Here is a 17,719-nt window from a genome sequence, read left to right on the forward strand (position 1 = left end):
TGCTTCCTCCCCCCCAGGGACACAGCACACAAAAGCTGCCTCCTAAAGGTAAGGACGCAGGCCACAGGTTTTCCTGGCCACCAATCTGTCCCTTGAGCGGCACCGTCATAATAGCAAACCCAGTGAATCACAGAATAAAGGGGAAAACCTAACGCGATTATCCACACGGGAGAAACGTCCTCCTAGACGCTGGCTGTTCTCAGGCCCGCTGTCTGGGATCTCAGTGCCGCCCCCCGGGGGCCCCAGGCCACTCTGGAGGTGGACGGGGTCTTCAGGAGCTCTTTGGATCAATCAACATTGCACCCTGTTTCATGAGACCAGCAACTGCAATCCTTTAAAAAGGAAAAGTGGGGCACCTGGGTGGCTCAGAGGTTGAGTGCCTGCCTTTGGCTCAGGGTGTGACCCCGGGGTCCTGGGATCGAGTCCACATCAGGGTCCCCACAGGGAGCCTGCTTCTCCCTCTGCCCGTGTCTCTGCCTCTCATGAATAAATAAACTCTTCAATCAATAAGAAATCCAATAAGATCCAATAAGAAAAGGATCATTTAGTTCAGGTGCAAGAGGAAGGGAAGAGGCTCAAACATGAAAGAAGAGCCAGGACCCTGACCTGGAGCGCGCACGTAAAGAACAGGCAGTGGGGAGCGACTATTTTGAAAGAGGCAGAAGGACCAGATTCCTGGGGCCCATGAGATGGAAGGAAGATGAAAACAAGAACCTACACCCAAGACTTAAAGGACTCTGGGGTTTAAGTCTGACTGCCCACGTCCCTGGGGACAGCCTCTCCTAACAGCTAATATTACTGAGCGCCTTCATGAGCCAGGTGCTGGGGGAGCCTCCGAATATACTTTGTCATCTGTCCCTGCGACGCAAGGAGGTGAACGTTCTCGTCCCATCCTATAAGCAGAGGCAGGGCTGGAAGGTTCAGGAGCTTGCTCAGCGACACAGCTGGTAGACGAGTCACACCCCATTTGCAGGTGTAACTGAATCCCAGCCTCTGCTCCCATTAAGCTCTGCATGACGCCGCGCTTGCCCACGGAGCTGCTGCTACCCCGCAGGCCCTCCCCTGGGCCCTTGGGGGATGTCCTAAGATGATCCAAAAACTACCTAAGACGATCTAAAAGCCAGGCCATCGACAGCGGCTTTGGTGCCATCAAGCCTTGCAGGGCAAGGGAGAAAAATACCCAACTGTTTGCAGAAGCAGCACAGAACACCCCCCCCCCGCCCACCCCGCACCCAGAGCTTCAACTGTCCTCCAGCAGAGGAAGCACCTGAGAGTGACCCCCCATGGGCGGCTGCTGCCCACGGGCTGGGCTCCAGGCACAGCGGGAGGCTGGAGTCGGGGCCGTTCAGCGACGCAAACTGGTGTTGGATGTGTTCTAGTGCCACCAGCCCACCCTGCGCGATCGTGGCCCCGGAGACCCGCAGGCCCTTCATCAGCCCTGAAGACACTCTCTCAAGATCTGCAGGATGATACCCGCAGGACCTGCCCCCGGGTGGTGGTGGGAGGGAGAGCGACAGTCACATCTGTCACCATTCTGGAACCTTCCTGTGATGGCTCCGGGCAAACCCAGAGAGGCTTGATTTGTGACGGGTCAGCGAGCCCAGAGCCCTGTCATCGTGGCAGCTTCTTCCCCAGCCTGACGTTTGGGGGCCGGCACCACAGCCCACCTGCACAGACTCAGGACAAACAGGGGCTCTGTGGGGACAAGTGACTTCACCTCAACCTGCAGTGAGAGACCTCAGGTCACCAGGCTCCCTTCCCAGTGGTTTGCAAAATTTAAAGTCTCAAAACAGCTTCAAGTAGAACCTTCTCTGGAAGCTCACATTTCAGGTCGGTCAAAAGCAGAACTGCTCTGATGGGCACGAAGGTGGGGCCTCCAGAGACACGGAGACCCCAGTTCTGATCCTAAGTTGACCGTGATATGGTGAGCAAGTTACTCCACAACTGTCCGCAACTCATCTCTAACAAAGGGGATGACGCTGCCTCCCTCATGGTCATTTGTGAGACCATACAGGAGACTACGTGAGATGCCCGACCCATACGGCATGATCGTCACCTCTGGGAGGAAGCGGCCACGGCCCAAGTGGCTGGTGCGATGCCGTCACCTGTCACAGACCAAGCAGCAGAGCAGCCAAAACCCATGTAAAAGCTGACGCTGAGGATCCCTGGGTGGCTCAGCGGTTTAGCGCTGCCTTCAGCCCAGGGCACGATCCTGGAGACCCGGGATCGAGTCCCGCGTCGGGCTCCTGGCATGGAGCCTGCTTCTCCCTCCTCGTGTGTCTCTGCCTCTCTCTCTCTCTCTATCATGAATGAATGAATGAATGAATGAATGAATGAATGAATGAATGAATCTTAAAAAAATAAAAGCTGATGCTGACCAAATTAGAGAAATGTCCAGAAAAGAGGAGAAGAGGTACGCACGCGGGCTTACTTACCTCCACAGGGTTAACACAGAGCTCCCGCCCTGTGCTCTGGCACCTGTGGGCCGGCCATGCGCGTGTGCTGTGCCCCGCAACACCAACAGTAATTGGGACTCCACGCTCATTTGCACACACCGGTGGTGGGCGACCAACAACAGATGCGTCAGGACCCAAATGCGGAGTGGCCCCGTATAGTGAAAAAGAACACCGATTTGGGAGCAGACCGAAGGATCCGACTCTTGCTAGGTCCCTCCCCAGGCTAGGCCTCCTCTAAAGGAGGTGACATGGGGCGCCTGGGCTCAGTCGGTTGAGCATCTGACTCTTGATTTCGGCTCAGATCATGATCTTGGGGTGAGATTGAACCCCACGCCATGCTCTGCGCTCAGTGGGACTCGACTTGTCCCTCTCCCTCCCTGGGCTTTGCACTCTGTCTCTCAAATAAATAATCTTTTAAAAGATAAAGGAGATGACACGTAGAAATATCAGCTTAACACTCATCACACAGTAAGGTCACCCATTTGGGGCCCCTTCCCTACCCGGTTGGAGGAAGGTTCGATGATAGCAGCGTCTCTATAAATAAGAACAGCACCCACAGTAATACCCGACAATGTGCCACGCCATCCCATAAACCTGCTACCTAATTTTCACTCATTTAATCCTACTGTAAACACAAACATATAAAGTACTGTTACTCGGCCTTCACATTTTACAGTGGAGGAAACCAAGGCACAGAGAAGCTAAGAAACTCGCCCCAAGTCACTTGGCTAATTACAGCCGTGCCAAGATTTGAACCCAGGCTGCCTGGTTCCGGGACCGATGTTCTAATAATATTCTTACAACTCTTACACTTCTCCTTCTAAATATAATTTTTGTTTACATTTCATAGTACTCAGAATTACCACAGGCTGGTCGTGTCATCTGCAAACATAGTTGTGAGGTTAATAAGTCAACTTTTAGTATTCCCATTGAGAAGATGAATACTCCGCAGGACTCAGGTGACTCAGGTGGCTCAGGGCAGGGGGCAACCGCTGAGGCAGAAACCGGAGAGGCCAGTGACCAGTGACGGGATGAGCATGGGGGCAGGAAGGGACAGGAGAGGAAATAGGTGTCAGTGGAGTCGGAAGAGCGAGGACAGGGAGACAGTGCAGCAGAAGCTCAGACCCGGACCCAGACCCGAGGGTGGCCAAGGAACACCCCGAGTTTAATTGTGTGAAGAATATGTGCAGGAGGAAGAGCTAATGATGAACAAAACAAGGCTGCTGAGATCATGAGCTAGTTCTCCTGTTTCCAAATTTTACGTAAGGGACTTATATTATTTTATTATTATTGTGACGGGCACGGCCTGAGCCTAAGGTACACTTGGGGACTCAGGCCTCTGGGGGCACGAGTAGAGGACCTCGGGGCCCTTCTGCTGGAAGGCCGTCTGCATGATACACGAAGGACCCGCTGGAAGAGTGTGTATCTTGGGGAGGTCAAGTGCTCTTCGGGACCCCGGAGGCACCTCCCAGCGGTGCTCAGAAATACTCGAGCCAGCAGCAGGGTTCAGGCCAGGGCATAGGGCAATTCTAAGCATAACGCAGTGCCCGTCACTCCGTCCCATGGCCTAGCATCCTGGACCCATGTTTGCATCTTAGGAGAAAAATCACAAACAGCAGGACCTCAGGGAGCCACAGAGAAACAGCGGCCCAGGGCGGTGCAGGCTGCCAGTAAAGGTCTCAGCACTTCAGTGGGGAGCACAGCCAGGGCATCCCCAGAGCAGCACAGCCAGGCAGCGTCATCCAGCACAGGGCCCGGACTGCTGAGTGGCCCGACTCTGGTCCCAGGGCCCTAGCAGGGCACCTCCTAGGACTCGCTGGGCCCCAGGGCTCGGGTGGGTGCTCAGAAACACTTGGAGAAGCTTCCGTGAAAAGCAGCAAAAAAGCCTCACTGTGGTGCTAGGGGCAGAGCCAGAGGAGTGTTTTTTGGTTTTGTGTGTGTTTTTTTTTTCTTACATGAAAGTTGTTCTATTTTTGCACTGTTTGTTTTTAATTTTATTATTTCTTTAAGTAGGCTCCATGCCCAACGTGGGGCTTGAACTCATGACCCTGAGATCAAGAGGCGCATGCTCCACCGACCGAGCCGGCCAGGCTCCCCAGAGTTGTTCTATTTTTGCTGCTCCACTCACTGATGTGGCCTCCAGGGAAAAAAAGTGGTTTTTTTTTTTCCCTCAAAAAAAAAGCTTAAGATTCAAAAATAACACTGGTAAAGTTGTGATCGAAGGCGACCATAAGGGGCAAGAGAAATAGAGGAATAGAGGGCTAATAAACAAATTTAAGCACACAGATGGAACTCCCACATGGTGTCAGCTATTGTTTGTGTAACAAAAGAGTGGGTAATTTCAGACAGAAAATTAAGGCAAATAGCAGCTCCATAGCTCTACGAGGTGCTTCGGGAACGACAGAGTCACAAATATGTAAGAGGAAAGGCAAAGGAACACAAAGTGGCTAGAAAAGGATATTTAAAAAAAAAAAAATCAGAGATGGGCAGTTCAGCAGCAAAGGTGAAGCAGCCGTTTGAAGGGTGGAGGACGAGACAAACACCCACGATCCCTTCGAACCCGAAGACCAATGACCAAGGTGAGAATCCAGCCTCCAAGCCAACGAGCTCTTCCATCCTGGGCCTCCCACGGCGGCCTAGCCGGCCCTGCCCGAGGACGCGTGTCCCCCGGGGTCCCTTCCCTCCACAGCTTCCTCTCCCACTAGCTGGTGAGCTGAGAGCCGCGTGTTACAGACCCGACTCTTACAGACCCGACTCCGGGTCGCCGGCGACTAGCACAGCGCCTGGCGCAGAGGAAGCCCCGACAGGTGGTTCTCCAACGAACAAAGGAGCGTTAAAAGAACCGAAATAAAAGGGTCTCTCTGGAAGCCACGGGCAAAGAAAGCTCTGGGCTCTAAGACCCCCAGGCAAGGCCACTGCACACGCCGCGTTTCCTGGAATCCCGTTTTATGTTCCCCTTCGTGGTTCCCCGTGCACGGGTTCTGCGTCCACCGAGGAGCTCAAGAGAGCGAGGACCACTGACTTCTCCATCCTTCCCCCCAACGTTGGGCACAGAGCAGGACGGGGGGGGGGGGGGTTCTTAAATAGTTATTCATTAAATAGGCTTGAATAAAGACGGCGGGAGGGCAGCCCGGGGGGCTCAGCGGCTCAGCACCGCCTTCAGCCAGGGCCTGACCCTGGGGACGCGGAATCAAGTCCCACGTCGGGCTCCCTGCATGGAGCCTGCTCCTCCCTCTGCCTGTGTCTCTGCCTCTCTCTCTCTGTCTCTCATGAATAAATAAATAAAATCTTAAAAAAAAAAAAAAGAAAAGAAAGAAAAAGACGGCGGGAAGAGACGAGGAAAGTTACTAGAATTCTCGCGGGCAAAAGGTTCTGTGCGTTGCAATTTCCAGGAGAAGCGAGCTGGCCATTTATCAGGCTTCACTGCGACAGGCATTCCGCGGGACAAAGGCGGCCTTTGAGAGCTCCAGGAGTGGCAGTGCCCGCAGCAGAGCCCCAGGCTCGGTGTTTCCACGGGAGAGCTCAGGGTCAATGGCAAAGTACGCTGGCACAGACACACGCCAGGGGAAGCTGGCACGGCACCTGCCCGGGCTGGGCTGGACTCCAGGCAGCCCGACTGAAGTCAAGAAAGCCCATAATTCGTCCAGAGGAGAATTTAAAAACAATCCAATTAGTCGAGTATGACTGCGGATTGGGCAATCGAATGTCAACTCCACTCAAAAGTCAGGACGGGAAGGGGGGAGATGGGGGATGGGCCCAGCCCTCTTTCCCCAGAGCACAGGACCCAGATGAAGGTGAAAGGTCGCCGTTGGTCGGATTCAAGGGCTCGGGCACATCAACCTGTCAGCAGAAACGCCTGCACGGGATCAGTGGGAGAGTCTCCTCCCTTAATGCAAAAATTCCTAGGCAGGCAGCTCCCTGTGCAACTACCACTAGATTAAAGGGGCAAGACAAAGGAGCTAATTATTAGATAAGGAGAGGCTCTGAGACAGGAAATGCAGTAGGTTATTCCAGCTAGTGCTAAGGAGGAGAGGTGCGCGCTATTTAAATGTGTGAGGAACGGAGCACAAGGGGCCAGGATCGCAAGCTCAGGTCCTTCCTAAGGAAACATGCCAGTGTTCTCAGGTTACTCGGGACTCCCCTAACTGCACCTAGGTTCCTCCAAGTTGGGGAAGTAGGCATGGGCAGCTTGCCTCGCCCTGATCCCCACACCCCACCCCACCCCCACCCCGGCCGGCCAGGGGCCCTCTACACCTAACCCTGCCCTAAAAACAACTCCCCACTCCACCCATACGATCCAGGAGAGTCAGAAATGGTTTCGCCGAGCAAGAATCGGAGCTTGTCACTCGAGATCAGAGGAGTCACAGAGTAGACTTGGAAGGGACAGTCTCCAGGCTGGTCGGGTAACTGACGCTGACACGTACCGCTGGGCTTGTCAACACTACCCACTGTGCTGCCCGAGTACTCCCTGGAGAGTTCAGGAACCAGACATGGACAGACGCAGGAAAAACTATTCGGAGATTCATCTGGAACCACAAGTGGGGAGAGCAATCTTGAGAAGAACAAAGCTAGAGGCATCACTCTACTTGATTTGAAACTATACCATAGGGGCACCTGGGTGGCTCAGGGGTTAAGCATTTGCCTTTGGCTGGGGGCATGATCCCACAGTCCCAGGATCAAGTCCCACATAAGGCTCCCTGCATGGAGCCTGCTTCTCCCTCTGCCTCCTCCTCTGTGCCTCTCATGAATTAAAAAAAAAAAAAAAAACTATATCACATAGTTACAGTAACCAGAAGACAGCATGGTACTGGCATAAAGAGAAACCACAGACCAATGGAAGCCAGTAGAAAGCCCAGAAATAAGCCACGCATATGACCACATATGCAACAAGAGCACCCACAATACAGAAAGGGTAGACTCTTCAATAAATGGTTTTAGGAAAACTGGATATCCACTTGCAAAAAAAAATAAAAATAAAAATAAAATTGGATCCATATCTTAACCCATAAAAGTCAACAGAAAATGGATGGAAGACTTAAAATAAGACCCCGAACATAAAACTCCTAGAAGAAAACATGAGGGTAAAAAATATTTGACATTGGCCTTCACAATGATTTTTTTTTTTTATAGGACACCAAAAGCTTAGGCAACAAAAGCAAAAATAAAGGAGAACTATAACAATTTAAAAGCATCAACACAGCAGAGGAAACTATCAACAAAGGGAAAAGGCAACCTACAGTTGGGAGAAAATATTTGCAAACCACATATGTGATAAGGAGTTAATGTATAAAATGTCTGAGGAACTCCCTACAACTCAACAGAAAACAAACAAAAAACCCAACCCAATTAAAAAATGGGCAAGGGCCTGAATAGACAGTTCTCCAAAGACGACACACAAATGGCTAATGGGTACAGGAAAAGGTACTCAGCATCACTAGTCATCAAATAAAATTCAAGGGGCGCCTGAGTGGCTCAAATGTCGCACTCTTCTAGACTTCAGCTCAGGTTATGATCTCAGGGTCATGAGATCGAGCCCTGCATTAGGCTCCTGCTGAAGAGCTGGAGCTTGCTTAAGATTCTCTCTCCCCACCCATGTTCTTAAAAAATTAAAAATAAGGGGCAGCCTGGGTGGCTCAGTGGTTTAGCATCTGCCTTTGGCTCAAGGCATGATTCTGGAGACCCAGGATCGAATCCCACATCGGGCTCCCTGCATGGGGCCTGCTTCTCTCTCTGCCTGTGTCTCTGCATGTGTGTGTGTGTGTGTGTGTGTGTGTGTGTGTGTGTGTGTGTGTGTGTGGTGAATAAATAAAATCTTAAAAAAAAATAAAACATAAAATTCAAAACCATAAGAAGACCTCATTTCATACCTGCTCGGGTAACTAAAATCAACAAAACAGAAGTGTCGGCGAGGATGTGGAGAAAGGGGAACCCCCATACACTGTTGGTGGGAATATAAATTGGGGCAGCCACTCTGGAAAACAGTATGGAGGCTCCTCAAAAAAGTGCAACTGGAACCACCATATGGTCCAGCTATTCCACGTCTGGCTGTATACCCGGAGGACACGAAATAAGTACCTCCCAGAGACAGCTGTGCTCCCATCTTCACTGCAGCATTATTCACGATACGCGATATATAGAAATGGCCTAAGTGTCGCCAAGAAAGTGGTGTGTATGCGTAGACACCATGAACCATCACTCGGCTTCAAGAAACGGGACTCTGCTACTTGCAACAACAGGACATTAAGCTAAGGGAAATAAACCAGACCAAAAAACCCTCCATAATCTCACTTCCATGTAGAATCTTAAATAGCCTAATACACAGAAGCAGACAGTGGTATGGTTATTGGCGGGGGGGGGGGGGGGGGGGGCAGAGAGATGGGGGCAATGGGGAGACGCTGGGTCAGAAGGACAGAGCTGCAGTTACATGCTCTGGCCCAAGCACCGCTCTAACACAAAGAATGAGAACTAGAGTCAATTCTGTACGGAATTCTGGAAATTGGCTGAAAATAGATTTCAAGTGCTCTCATCACACCAAAAAAAAAAAAAAAAGGTAATGATGTGAGGAGAGGACGTATTAATGAGCTCAACTCTAGTCATCACTTCACTGTGTATATCCCTGTTATAAACCTTTAACAGATACAACTTTTACTTAAAATTTTCATTTTTTTTTTTTTCAAAAAAAGCAGCTTTTAAGGAAGCAGCAAAGTTTCAGGGGGCAGCCAAGGGCAGAGGGCCATCCAATGGGACAGTCATCCCGTACACTACTCTCCATGCCACCCACCTCTCCTCGGCCTTTCTGCACAGGTGGATCCTGACCTGGTCCTGCTTCAGGGAAGGGCACGGTTTCACCATCGTCCTCCAGCTTTTGCACACCTGCTTGGGCTCCCCCTACAACCCTCCGCACCAGACGCCCTTTCCTTCCTCCTCCACCAGCCAACCACCAGAGGTACCCCTACTGCCAGGCTGGGGCGGCAGGACGCCCAGAGCGTGCCCACCGCCTGCCCGAGCCCCAGTCGCACTCAGAGGTCCCAGCAGGAGGAAGGCAGGGCCCGACTCGGCTCCGCGAGGGCAGGGCAGGCCGCCTGGCTCCTGCTCTGTGCGGCGTCTACCTACGAGGGGGGGGCCCCACAGAGCACCTGCTGACACCCGCGGCCCCCAGTCCTCCGAATGTCACGGGCCACCTTCCCACATGAGCTCCCCCCCCACCCCTGTCCCGTCAAGTGTGAAGGGCCCCCGAGAGAGCAAGGTGGGGGGATGGGGGGGGACTCAACAAAACGGGCAAAACCTCCCCCCACTGCACAGTGTCCCCGGGAAGCGGCTCCCTCGGAAACGACCTGAGGGACAAAAGAGGCAGGAGTCCTGGAGCGAGGGGACAGGCCACCGCACCTGCTGCCCCGCTGCCACCCGGCTCACGCCTGAGCGCTCGCTGTCCCCCGGTTTTCTGCAGTGGGAGGAGTCACCAGCGGTTAAGTGCTGTGAAAGGGACTGTCCCCACGTCCCGCACTGACGGCCCCACCGGCCAACGCGACTGTATTTGGAAATGGACCTTTTAAGGGGAAATTATGCTCAGCTGAAGCCCTAAGGGAAGGGTCCTGATCTGACAGGACAGACGGCTGGACAGGAGAAGTGGGGGGGCTCCCCCTTGAGCACGGGCAGAGGAAAGGCCACGTGGGCGCGGGGACAAGGCCACCGGCCGCAACCACGCCGAGAGGCCTCCGCAGACCCCGACGGGAAGACCTGAGCGGCCTGCGGGCTCTCCCCAACCGCACATGCCGGTCGCCCTCACTTCCCAGCCCACGGGGACCAGCTGGGACTCCTCACCTCTGCATCGAGGTCTGCTCGGCACAAGGGGAGGCGGGAAAACAGGGCACAGCAGCGGAGCCACCGGCTCCCCGCAAGCGGCGGGACACCCGGGCCTTCCCAGGCCTGGGGACAGCACAGCCGCTTCAGGCCCAGCTCGTCCCGGTACCCCCGAAGCCTGTCCTCACACCAGCCCACCGTGGGTGCCTCTGTCCACCCCCCACCCCAAACTACCCCGCTTTCTCTGTCTGCTCTCTCAAATAAATATTTAAGGTTTTTAAAATTCATTTGAGGGCAGCCCGGGTGGCTCAGTGGTTTAGCGCTGCCTTCAGCCCAGGGCGTGATCCTGGAGACCCAGGATTGAGTCCCACGTCGGGCTCCCTGCGTGGAGCCTGCTTCTCCCTCTGCCTGTGTCTCTCTCTCTCTCTCTCTCTCTCTCTGTCTCTCATGAATAAATAAAATCTTTAAAAAAAATCTTAAAAAAATATAAATAAATAAAATTGAGAGAGAGAAAGAGCACCAGCGCAAGAGGGAGGGACAGATGGGGAAACAGGCTCCCCACTGAGCAGGAAACCCTATGCAGGACTCAATCCTAGGACCCTGGACTCATGACCGGAGCTGAAGGCAGACGCGTCACCCACGCACCCTAAATAAAATCTTAGAAAAAAAAAGAAGAAGTAATAGCAGTCCATGGGAAGCAGAAGGCAACGTCACAGAACAATGTGGGTACATCACTGTTTTCCTACCTTCCCAGAGAACACTGGCCTCCCATCCACAGGTCAGGAAGCACGGTTAGGAAGGCCAGGACGGGGCACCGAGAGGAGCCCCAGCTGGGGCCTCAGCAGGCGACTACCTGGAGGTGATTACAGTGGCATAAATACATCCAATTACAGAGCGGAACAGGTGCTCTCTGGAGCTCGACAAAAACGCTCTCCTGGAAAGCAAGGACATCAGAGAGAGAGAGACGCCGGCCTCAGAGAGCTCAGTGATGTGACAGTCACAGGCCCCAAACAAAAATTTCCAGAGAAGGTGGATTAATTTTGGTTCTCAGTCACAGCCAACAGCGGATTCAGAGCTGTGCAGACAGACAGACAGAGGCTGCAGGGGAGACAACGTGGCTTCTGCTTACTGCTCAGCCGGGCAGGACAGCTGTGGGGCCAGTCACTGGCCCAAGAAGGACAAGCCCGGGCCTCAGAGCCAGTAAAACCTCAGATTTACACCCATGCCTCTCTGCGCCCCAACATGTCAGCCCACTTCCCACCCAAAAGTTTTTTACATGTAATGACAGCAAGGTTCTCCGCTCATCAGAGCCGTCATTTGAATACCTGTCCCCCAGCAAGAAATCAGTCTGGCCGGCAGCTGCGCCCACCTCTTTCTTCCCCTTCCCAAGGATCTCAAGATACAAGGAAAATTAACTATATATAATTTTTTCTAAAGCACAGGGTCAGAAAGGACTTCGAGTCACCCCATCTAGTTATGGATTTGATACCTTGATCTCTCAAACACCAGGATCGGCCTGGGCAAGAATAGCACCCGGGATGAGCGCCCTTCACATTCCAGCAACTCTGACGGCGAGGGAATTCTCCTGAGCCAAATGTGCCTTCCTACCACACCAGGTTCTGCTCTTAGCTTCATGACAGTCTTCCCAGAAGCTGAAGATGGCTAGCAAGACCCTGGCCCAACCCTCTCATCGGTTTCTCTTCCGTGCGCACAAAAGAAGTGGGCCTCAGGATCAAGTTTAGCTCACACGATGGTCAGAGGCGGAAGGGATGGCAAAGGTCATTTAACTTCTTCTTGTCCCTTGAAGGGCGACCCTAGACTCAGAGGGGAGAAGCTGCAGAAGAAGGTCCAGAAGAGGACCCAGAGAGGTCCAGTCCTCACAGCCAGGTTAGATGTGAGCTCCCTTATTCCCAGGTCTCCTTGCACTGAGTTCTAGGATATACTCCTTGTTTTCCTAACAGAACTGTGAGCCGTCCTCACAACTGCCCTACTCTCTGGGGATAAAACTGAGGCCCTGGGACACACTTAGGCCCCATATTCATGTCCACACTTGGAGGGACACAGCAAATCCTACTGGAAACCCTTCTAAGCAAAGTGAGGACCATCTTGTACTCATGGAGTTTGTAAGGCCAAAAGTGAGACCCCAGAGGAGAAAAAAAAATGCACCCATAAGCCTACTCACCTGATCAGTGTTTTTTCAAAGTAAATCAGAACCAGGACATGGGATTTGTTTGGCCCCTCGCAGAGCTGGCATTCTGAAGTTAAGGCACTCCAGACCCCGGAGTCGGCGAGGAAAACACAATGAAATCCAGGAATTCTGAGTATTTATTTAAAACATGCTAACTGACAATGATGAATAATGGCCTCAGAGTTTCCTTCCTTCCCCAGCCTCAGCTGAAGGTGGTACAACCAGGAAAATGAGCTGAGTGGCTCAAGTAAACACATTTATTAGACATTTACTCTATCATCGGTATCCAGGCATCGTAGAAATAATGGAAATCCTCCCTGAAGGTATTTATAACCTGACCGAGGGACAAGGGACATGCCATGCCCAGAACGTGGCAAATCAGCAATTCTCAACAAGGAGTGATGCTGCCCTTCAGGGGACATTTTGCAGCATCTGGACACATTTTCAGTTGTCACAACTGGAGCGTGCTACTGGTACACGGAGGACAGAGGTCAAGGATGCCGCCAAACATCTGCGCATGAGACAGCCCCCACACCAAAGAATTATCTGGTAGGAAACGACAGCAGCACTGACGTTAAGAAACCTGAAGTAAAAAATAAAAAAAATAAAAAAATAAAAAAATTAAAAAAATTTAAAATTAAAATTAAAAAAATAAAAAAGAAAGAAAGAAACCCTGAAGTAGATGCTCAACAGAATCCTTCCAATTCCGTATTTGTTGAGCATGTGCACGTGTTAGGTTATAGCACGCAGGAACTGAAGATGAAGAAGACAAGTCTCTTCTCTCACGGCGAGACGCAAAACAACTGTAAACTACAAGGTGTGGTGCAAGCCAAAGTTAAATTGGGTGTGTAAGTGCTTCAGGATTCTGGAAAACGTAGGACAACTGTAGGCCGACATCCATCGGGAAGAAGACGGGTCCCCAGGTTGGTCGTGGAGGGCAGGGGGGTCGGGGCGGGCAGGCCCAGGGCGCCGTGGCAGGTGAATAAGGGGCAGCAGTAGCCTCGCCCTAAGAAGTGCGTGCCTAAGGGACACACATGAAGCACGCTGACCTCTGGTTCTCCCACAGTGCAGTCAGCTACAGGGCCGAGAACTTGTCTTTTTTTTTTTTTTTTAAGATTTTATTTATTTATTCATGAGAGACACAGAGAGAGAGGCAGAGACACAGGCAGAGGGAGAAGCAGGCTCCCTGCAGGAAACCAGATGCAGGACTCAATCCCGGGTCCCCAGGATCACGCCCTGAGCCCAGAGCAGATGCTCAACCGCTGCGCCACCCAGGCCTCCAAACCTACGTGTCTTTATCTCTATTCCACAGCTCCTGGAACAGGATGTGGACTTGATGAATACGAAATAATTAGGAAATGGCGATAAAAACAAGAACTACCATTTAATGAGCGTTTGCTCCGTGCCAAGTCCTCTGCTTAACGTGGTCTTCAGGCTCCCATTCAGTCCTCACCGCAACCCCGCAAAGCACACAGGATTGCCGTTCCTAGGAGGAGGAAACCGAGTGAGGGAAGGAACAGAGAGATCAGCAGAGAAGGCGACCAAGAAAGGCCTTGAACAGCTCTGCTGGTCCCCTCCCTTAACCTGAGGTCTTCCCTACCTGACTGTCCCCTGGCTTTCCGGCTGCCCCCCACCCACCCCCACCGGCGTCAGGGCTTGTACACACCAGCTGGCTGACCAGCACCTCGCTCTGCAAAGCAGAGGTGTCCAGTGTGTGTCCGGTAGTTCGACAAGGGTCCCCCAGGCCGGTGTGGCGCTGGCACCATGTCTGGGGCCTCCCCGAGTTTCCGCTGGCCAGAACCAGCACCCCAAAAGGGAAACGAAGCAGGAACGCTTCCTCAGGGAAGAGATGCAGATCCCTGCTCCACGTTAACACGGGCGGCAGCACACAGCAGCTCCTTTTTCACCAGCACATTTAACACAGCCTCTAATTATGTGATAAAAATCCTACTGGAGACTGCTTTTCCCAGAGCAGCACATTACCACCATCCAAATATTTCTCAGTCTCTAAATAATAGGGGAGTTTTACAAGGCACGTATCTACAGCAGCTGCAACAGCTTGAATAGGTCCTGGTTAAATCCTTTCTATTTATACAGTCCTCCTACCATTTAGAAGATGCTCTCCTGGCTTTGTTGCACTGGATCCAGGCATGCAGGTTGGGCGACAGGTCGCCTCATGTTCCATCTTACAGAGAAGAAGTCAAGGCTCACTCAGAGACGTAAAGCGGATTTCCCAGGGTCACACAGCAGTGTCTTCCAACCACCCCTACCTTTTACAGCCACCCTGATGTGGACCAGCCACTTGGCATGACCTGTGAGCCACGGGGCAATTTCCACTCCCCTTTCCTATCCTAGTTCCTTTGTAAACAACAAACAATACTTACTTGTACGTCAATAAAAAGAAATCATGGACACAAAACCTGATAATCCCTCCTCTTAATTAGAACTAGGCTCAGCAAACTCAGGGGTTGGCCAACTTTTACAAGGCCAGACAGCAAATATCTTAGGATTTTGCAGGACAGACCATCACAAGCACTCGGCTCTGCCCCTAGAGTGCAAAAGCAGCCGCGGACAACCCATACACGAGTGGGCCAGTAAACTTTATAAAAACGTGACGAGACCAGTTGGCTGACTCTGAAATTATAAGGTCTTTCTATCTGTTAGGGACTGAACTGGGTCCTCCCACCCCCAAAATTCACACGTCGAAGCCCTAAACTACAAAGTTATATTTGGAGACAGGACCTTCAGGGAGGTGATTCAAGTTAAGCAAGGTTATAAGGGTGGAGTTCAATCCAATAGGGTTGGCGTCCTTAGAAGAGGATGAGACACTAAGGACACACAGAGAAAAGAGCAGGTGAGGACAGAGCAAGGAGGCGGCTGTCCACAAGCCAGGAGAAGAGGCCTTGCCAGAAACCAACCCTTGGTGGTACGTAGCTGGATCTCCAGCCTCCAGAACTGTAAGAAAATACATTTCTGTTGTTTGGGGTTTTCTGTTGTGGTGAATTGGTCTGCAGCCCAAGTGGATTAAAACACCATCCTCCTACAAACCTCATCTACCCACCAGGGTCAAATCTCCTATCAAATAGGAACTCAGGGGCAGCCCCGGTGGTGCAGCAGTTTAGTGCCGCCTGCAGCTCGGGGTGTGATCCCAGAGACCCAGGATCGAGTCCCATGTCGGGCTCCCTGCATGCAGCCTGCTTCTCCCTCTGCCTGTGTCTCTCCCTCTCTCTCTATTGCTCATAAATAAAATAAAATAAATTTTAAAAATTAAAAAAATAAAATAAGTTCCCACAGAGGGAATTAAAAAAAACACACAAATAGGAACTCAGAAAACTAAGGAAAAAAATTTTATAGAAATAGGTTTAACATGCCTCAGTCCACCTGCCTTTCCAGAGCTCCCTGAATTAAAGACCCTTTTATTCTAAATCCAAAGACTTGGCTCAACATTGCTTTTTCTTTTGCCTCTTCATTTTCCTCCCCCCCCCCCCTCAGTTTCTCTGAGTTTTCCAGTTACTTATGTTCACGATCCCTGGAAGGCTGCGTGCCACGGTTTTCCCTTTCAAAAGGTAAAGAGAGGATCCCCAGATTGCTGAGAAAGTGGTCCTCACTTGAACCATCCGAACAGTTGGCTCAGCTGAGATGAAGTGACCCAACGGATAAAGAACCAGAATCCCTGACATATGTAGGCTCCCGGTTAGCATGTTTGGGAAGCGAGTACCGGTCAGATGCATAAGAAACACTCCTCTTAAAGTGTGGGAGAGACAAACCTTTAAAAAATAAAATTGTCTCCTCTGCGCTTTGGGGGAAAACTCTGAAAAAGAAAACTAAAGAGCCACCGATCGGTCCCCAGAGCACCACTTGCTCATAGAACAAGGTCATCCACAGAGTTCAGAACTTTGCAGGATGGTTCACACAGCAGAGCTAGCAATTATTAACACGGCTGACCTACAGCCAGGCAGCTGCAACTCCCAAACCTGCCATTCTGTGCCCATCACATCACGCCTTCTGCACAGCCCCGCGGTCCTCCTTAATAAAAAGATCCAACAGCGATGATACCCGAATACTCCCTGGAGAAGCTGTTGCGTTGCTCTGGATGGGAACACACAATGGAAGGCATGAGCGTGGCAGGATCAGCATCGTGTTTACAGAGGCGCAAGGAAAACCCTGGAACTTTGAGTCCCATTTCCAAGAAGCATCTGGTTTAACAAGTTTTGCTTTCTCTGGTCCCCATTCACTTCAACGGTTAGTCTCTGCCAAAAGGGAAAAAAAAAAAAAAAAAAAAAAAGGGCACGGCAGGTAGAGAAAGAGCCAAGCTTGCTTTTAATGCTTTGCCCTGCAATCCGATGGCACAAGTCAACACCGCTCCCCGTTAGATAAACATCCACACCTTCTCAAACAAATGCAAAGCTACTTCTTAAAAATCCCCAGAATAGAACTCAAACCCATCCTAGAATTGCGAGAAGAAACAAGGTCATGTGTGTGCAGGCACGAGCAAGCCCAGCACCATTATCAACAGATGTTTGCTCAGTAAACGTATAAATAATCACCAAGAAACATCCTCCTGTTTGGGGGAGTTGCGGGGGGCGGGGGCAGGTTGGTGGTTCACATTCTCATCCTTTAAGAAGCCAGGCAGCAGTTCTGTTTCATCTCCAGGACCAGCTGATGAGCACTAGGATTTCTGGCAATAGGTTTATGTTCCATAAGGTTTTACAAAAACCCTTCAAGGCCTTTGTGTCGCTCAGCCGTGCACGGAGCCCAGTTATCTCCCTACCCGCCGCCCCCTGCAAAAAAAAAAAAAAAAAAAAAAATCCAGGGTAAATTTTAGTAGCTGCTCTTCCGAGTTCCCTGGTCCTACCCTGTAAACAAATCACCACCCATTCACATCCCACATGAGCACCCAGAGCCGCACGTGTGCACATATAATCCCCAGAAAATTGCAGCAACACCAAGGGAGCGATTCAGATTCATCACCATTTCTAAGAATTAAGGAGAGCTGGAGCTTGACATCTCCATTCTCCCATTCCACTCCCTTCTGAAAACCACTGCAACAGCTGGGAGCAGCTGCACCGACACCCCCACGCCGCGGAGCAAGACGCGCTAACCCAGGGCATGCCCAGAGCACGGGAGCTCAGGATGAGGCCAGAGGGACGGGAGGATGTGGGCCACCCTCCTCCCCGCTCCCACTGCGACCTGTGCTCACAGTGACCACGGCCCCCCGACACCTGCTTGCGGGGCTGCAGTTCCGTCGCCAGGCACCCGCCGCCCAGGGGAAGCG

General features: G+C 51.7%; 1 protein-coding gene and 2 long non-coding RNA genes across 3 annotated transcripts in view; 1 reads left to right on the forward strand and 2 right to left on the reverse strand.

Annotated features, from left to right (window-relative positions):
* Window positions 1-17,719, reverse strand: part of LOC112643047 (nitric oxide synthase 1 adaptor protein) — a 275,681-nt gene that overhangs the window by 137,845 nt on the left and 120,117 nt on the right.
* Window positions 1-17,719, forward strand: part of LOC112643051 (uncharacterized) — a 39,244-nt gene that overhangs the window by 14,800 nt on the left and 6,725 nt on the right. The gene's annotated exons all lie outside the window — the stretch shown is intronic.
* LOC118353554 (uncharacterized) lies at window positions 13,541-16,709 on the reverse strand. The gene is made up of 3 exons (XR_004812719.2): window positions 16,501-16,709; window positions 14,551-14,629; window positions 13,541-13,930 (listed from the first exon to the last, which is right to left on the reverse strand). It is a non-coding gene; the product is annotated as an uncharacterized LOC118353554 (long non-coding RNA).

This window comes from Canis lupus, chromosome 38 (assembly GCF_003254725.2).
Source record: "Canis lupus dingo isolate Sandy chromosome 38, ASM325472v2, whole genome shotgun sequence".
Classification (NCBI taxonomy): Eukaryota; Metazoa; Chordata; class Mammalia; order Carnivora; family Canidae; genus Canis; species Canis lupus.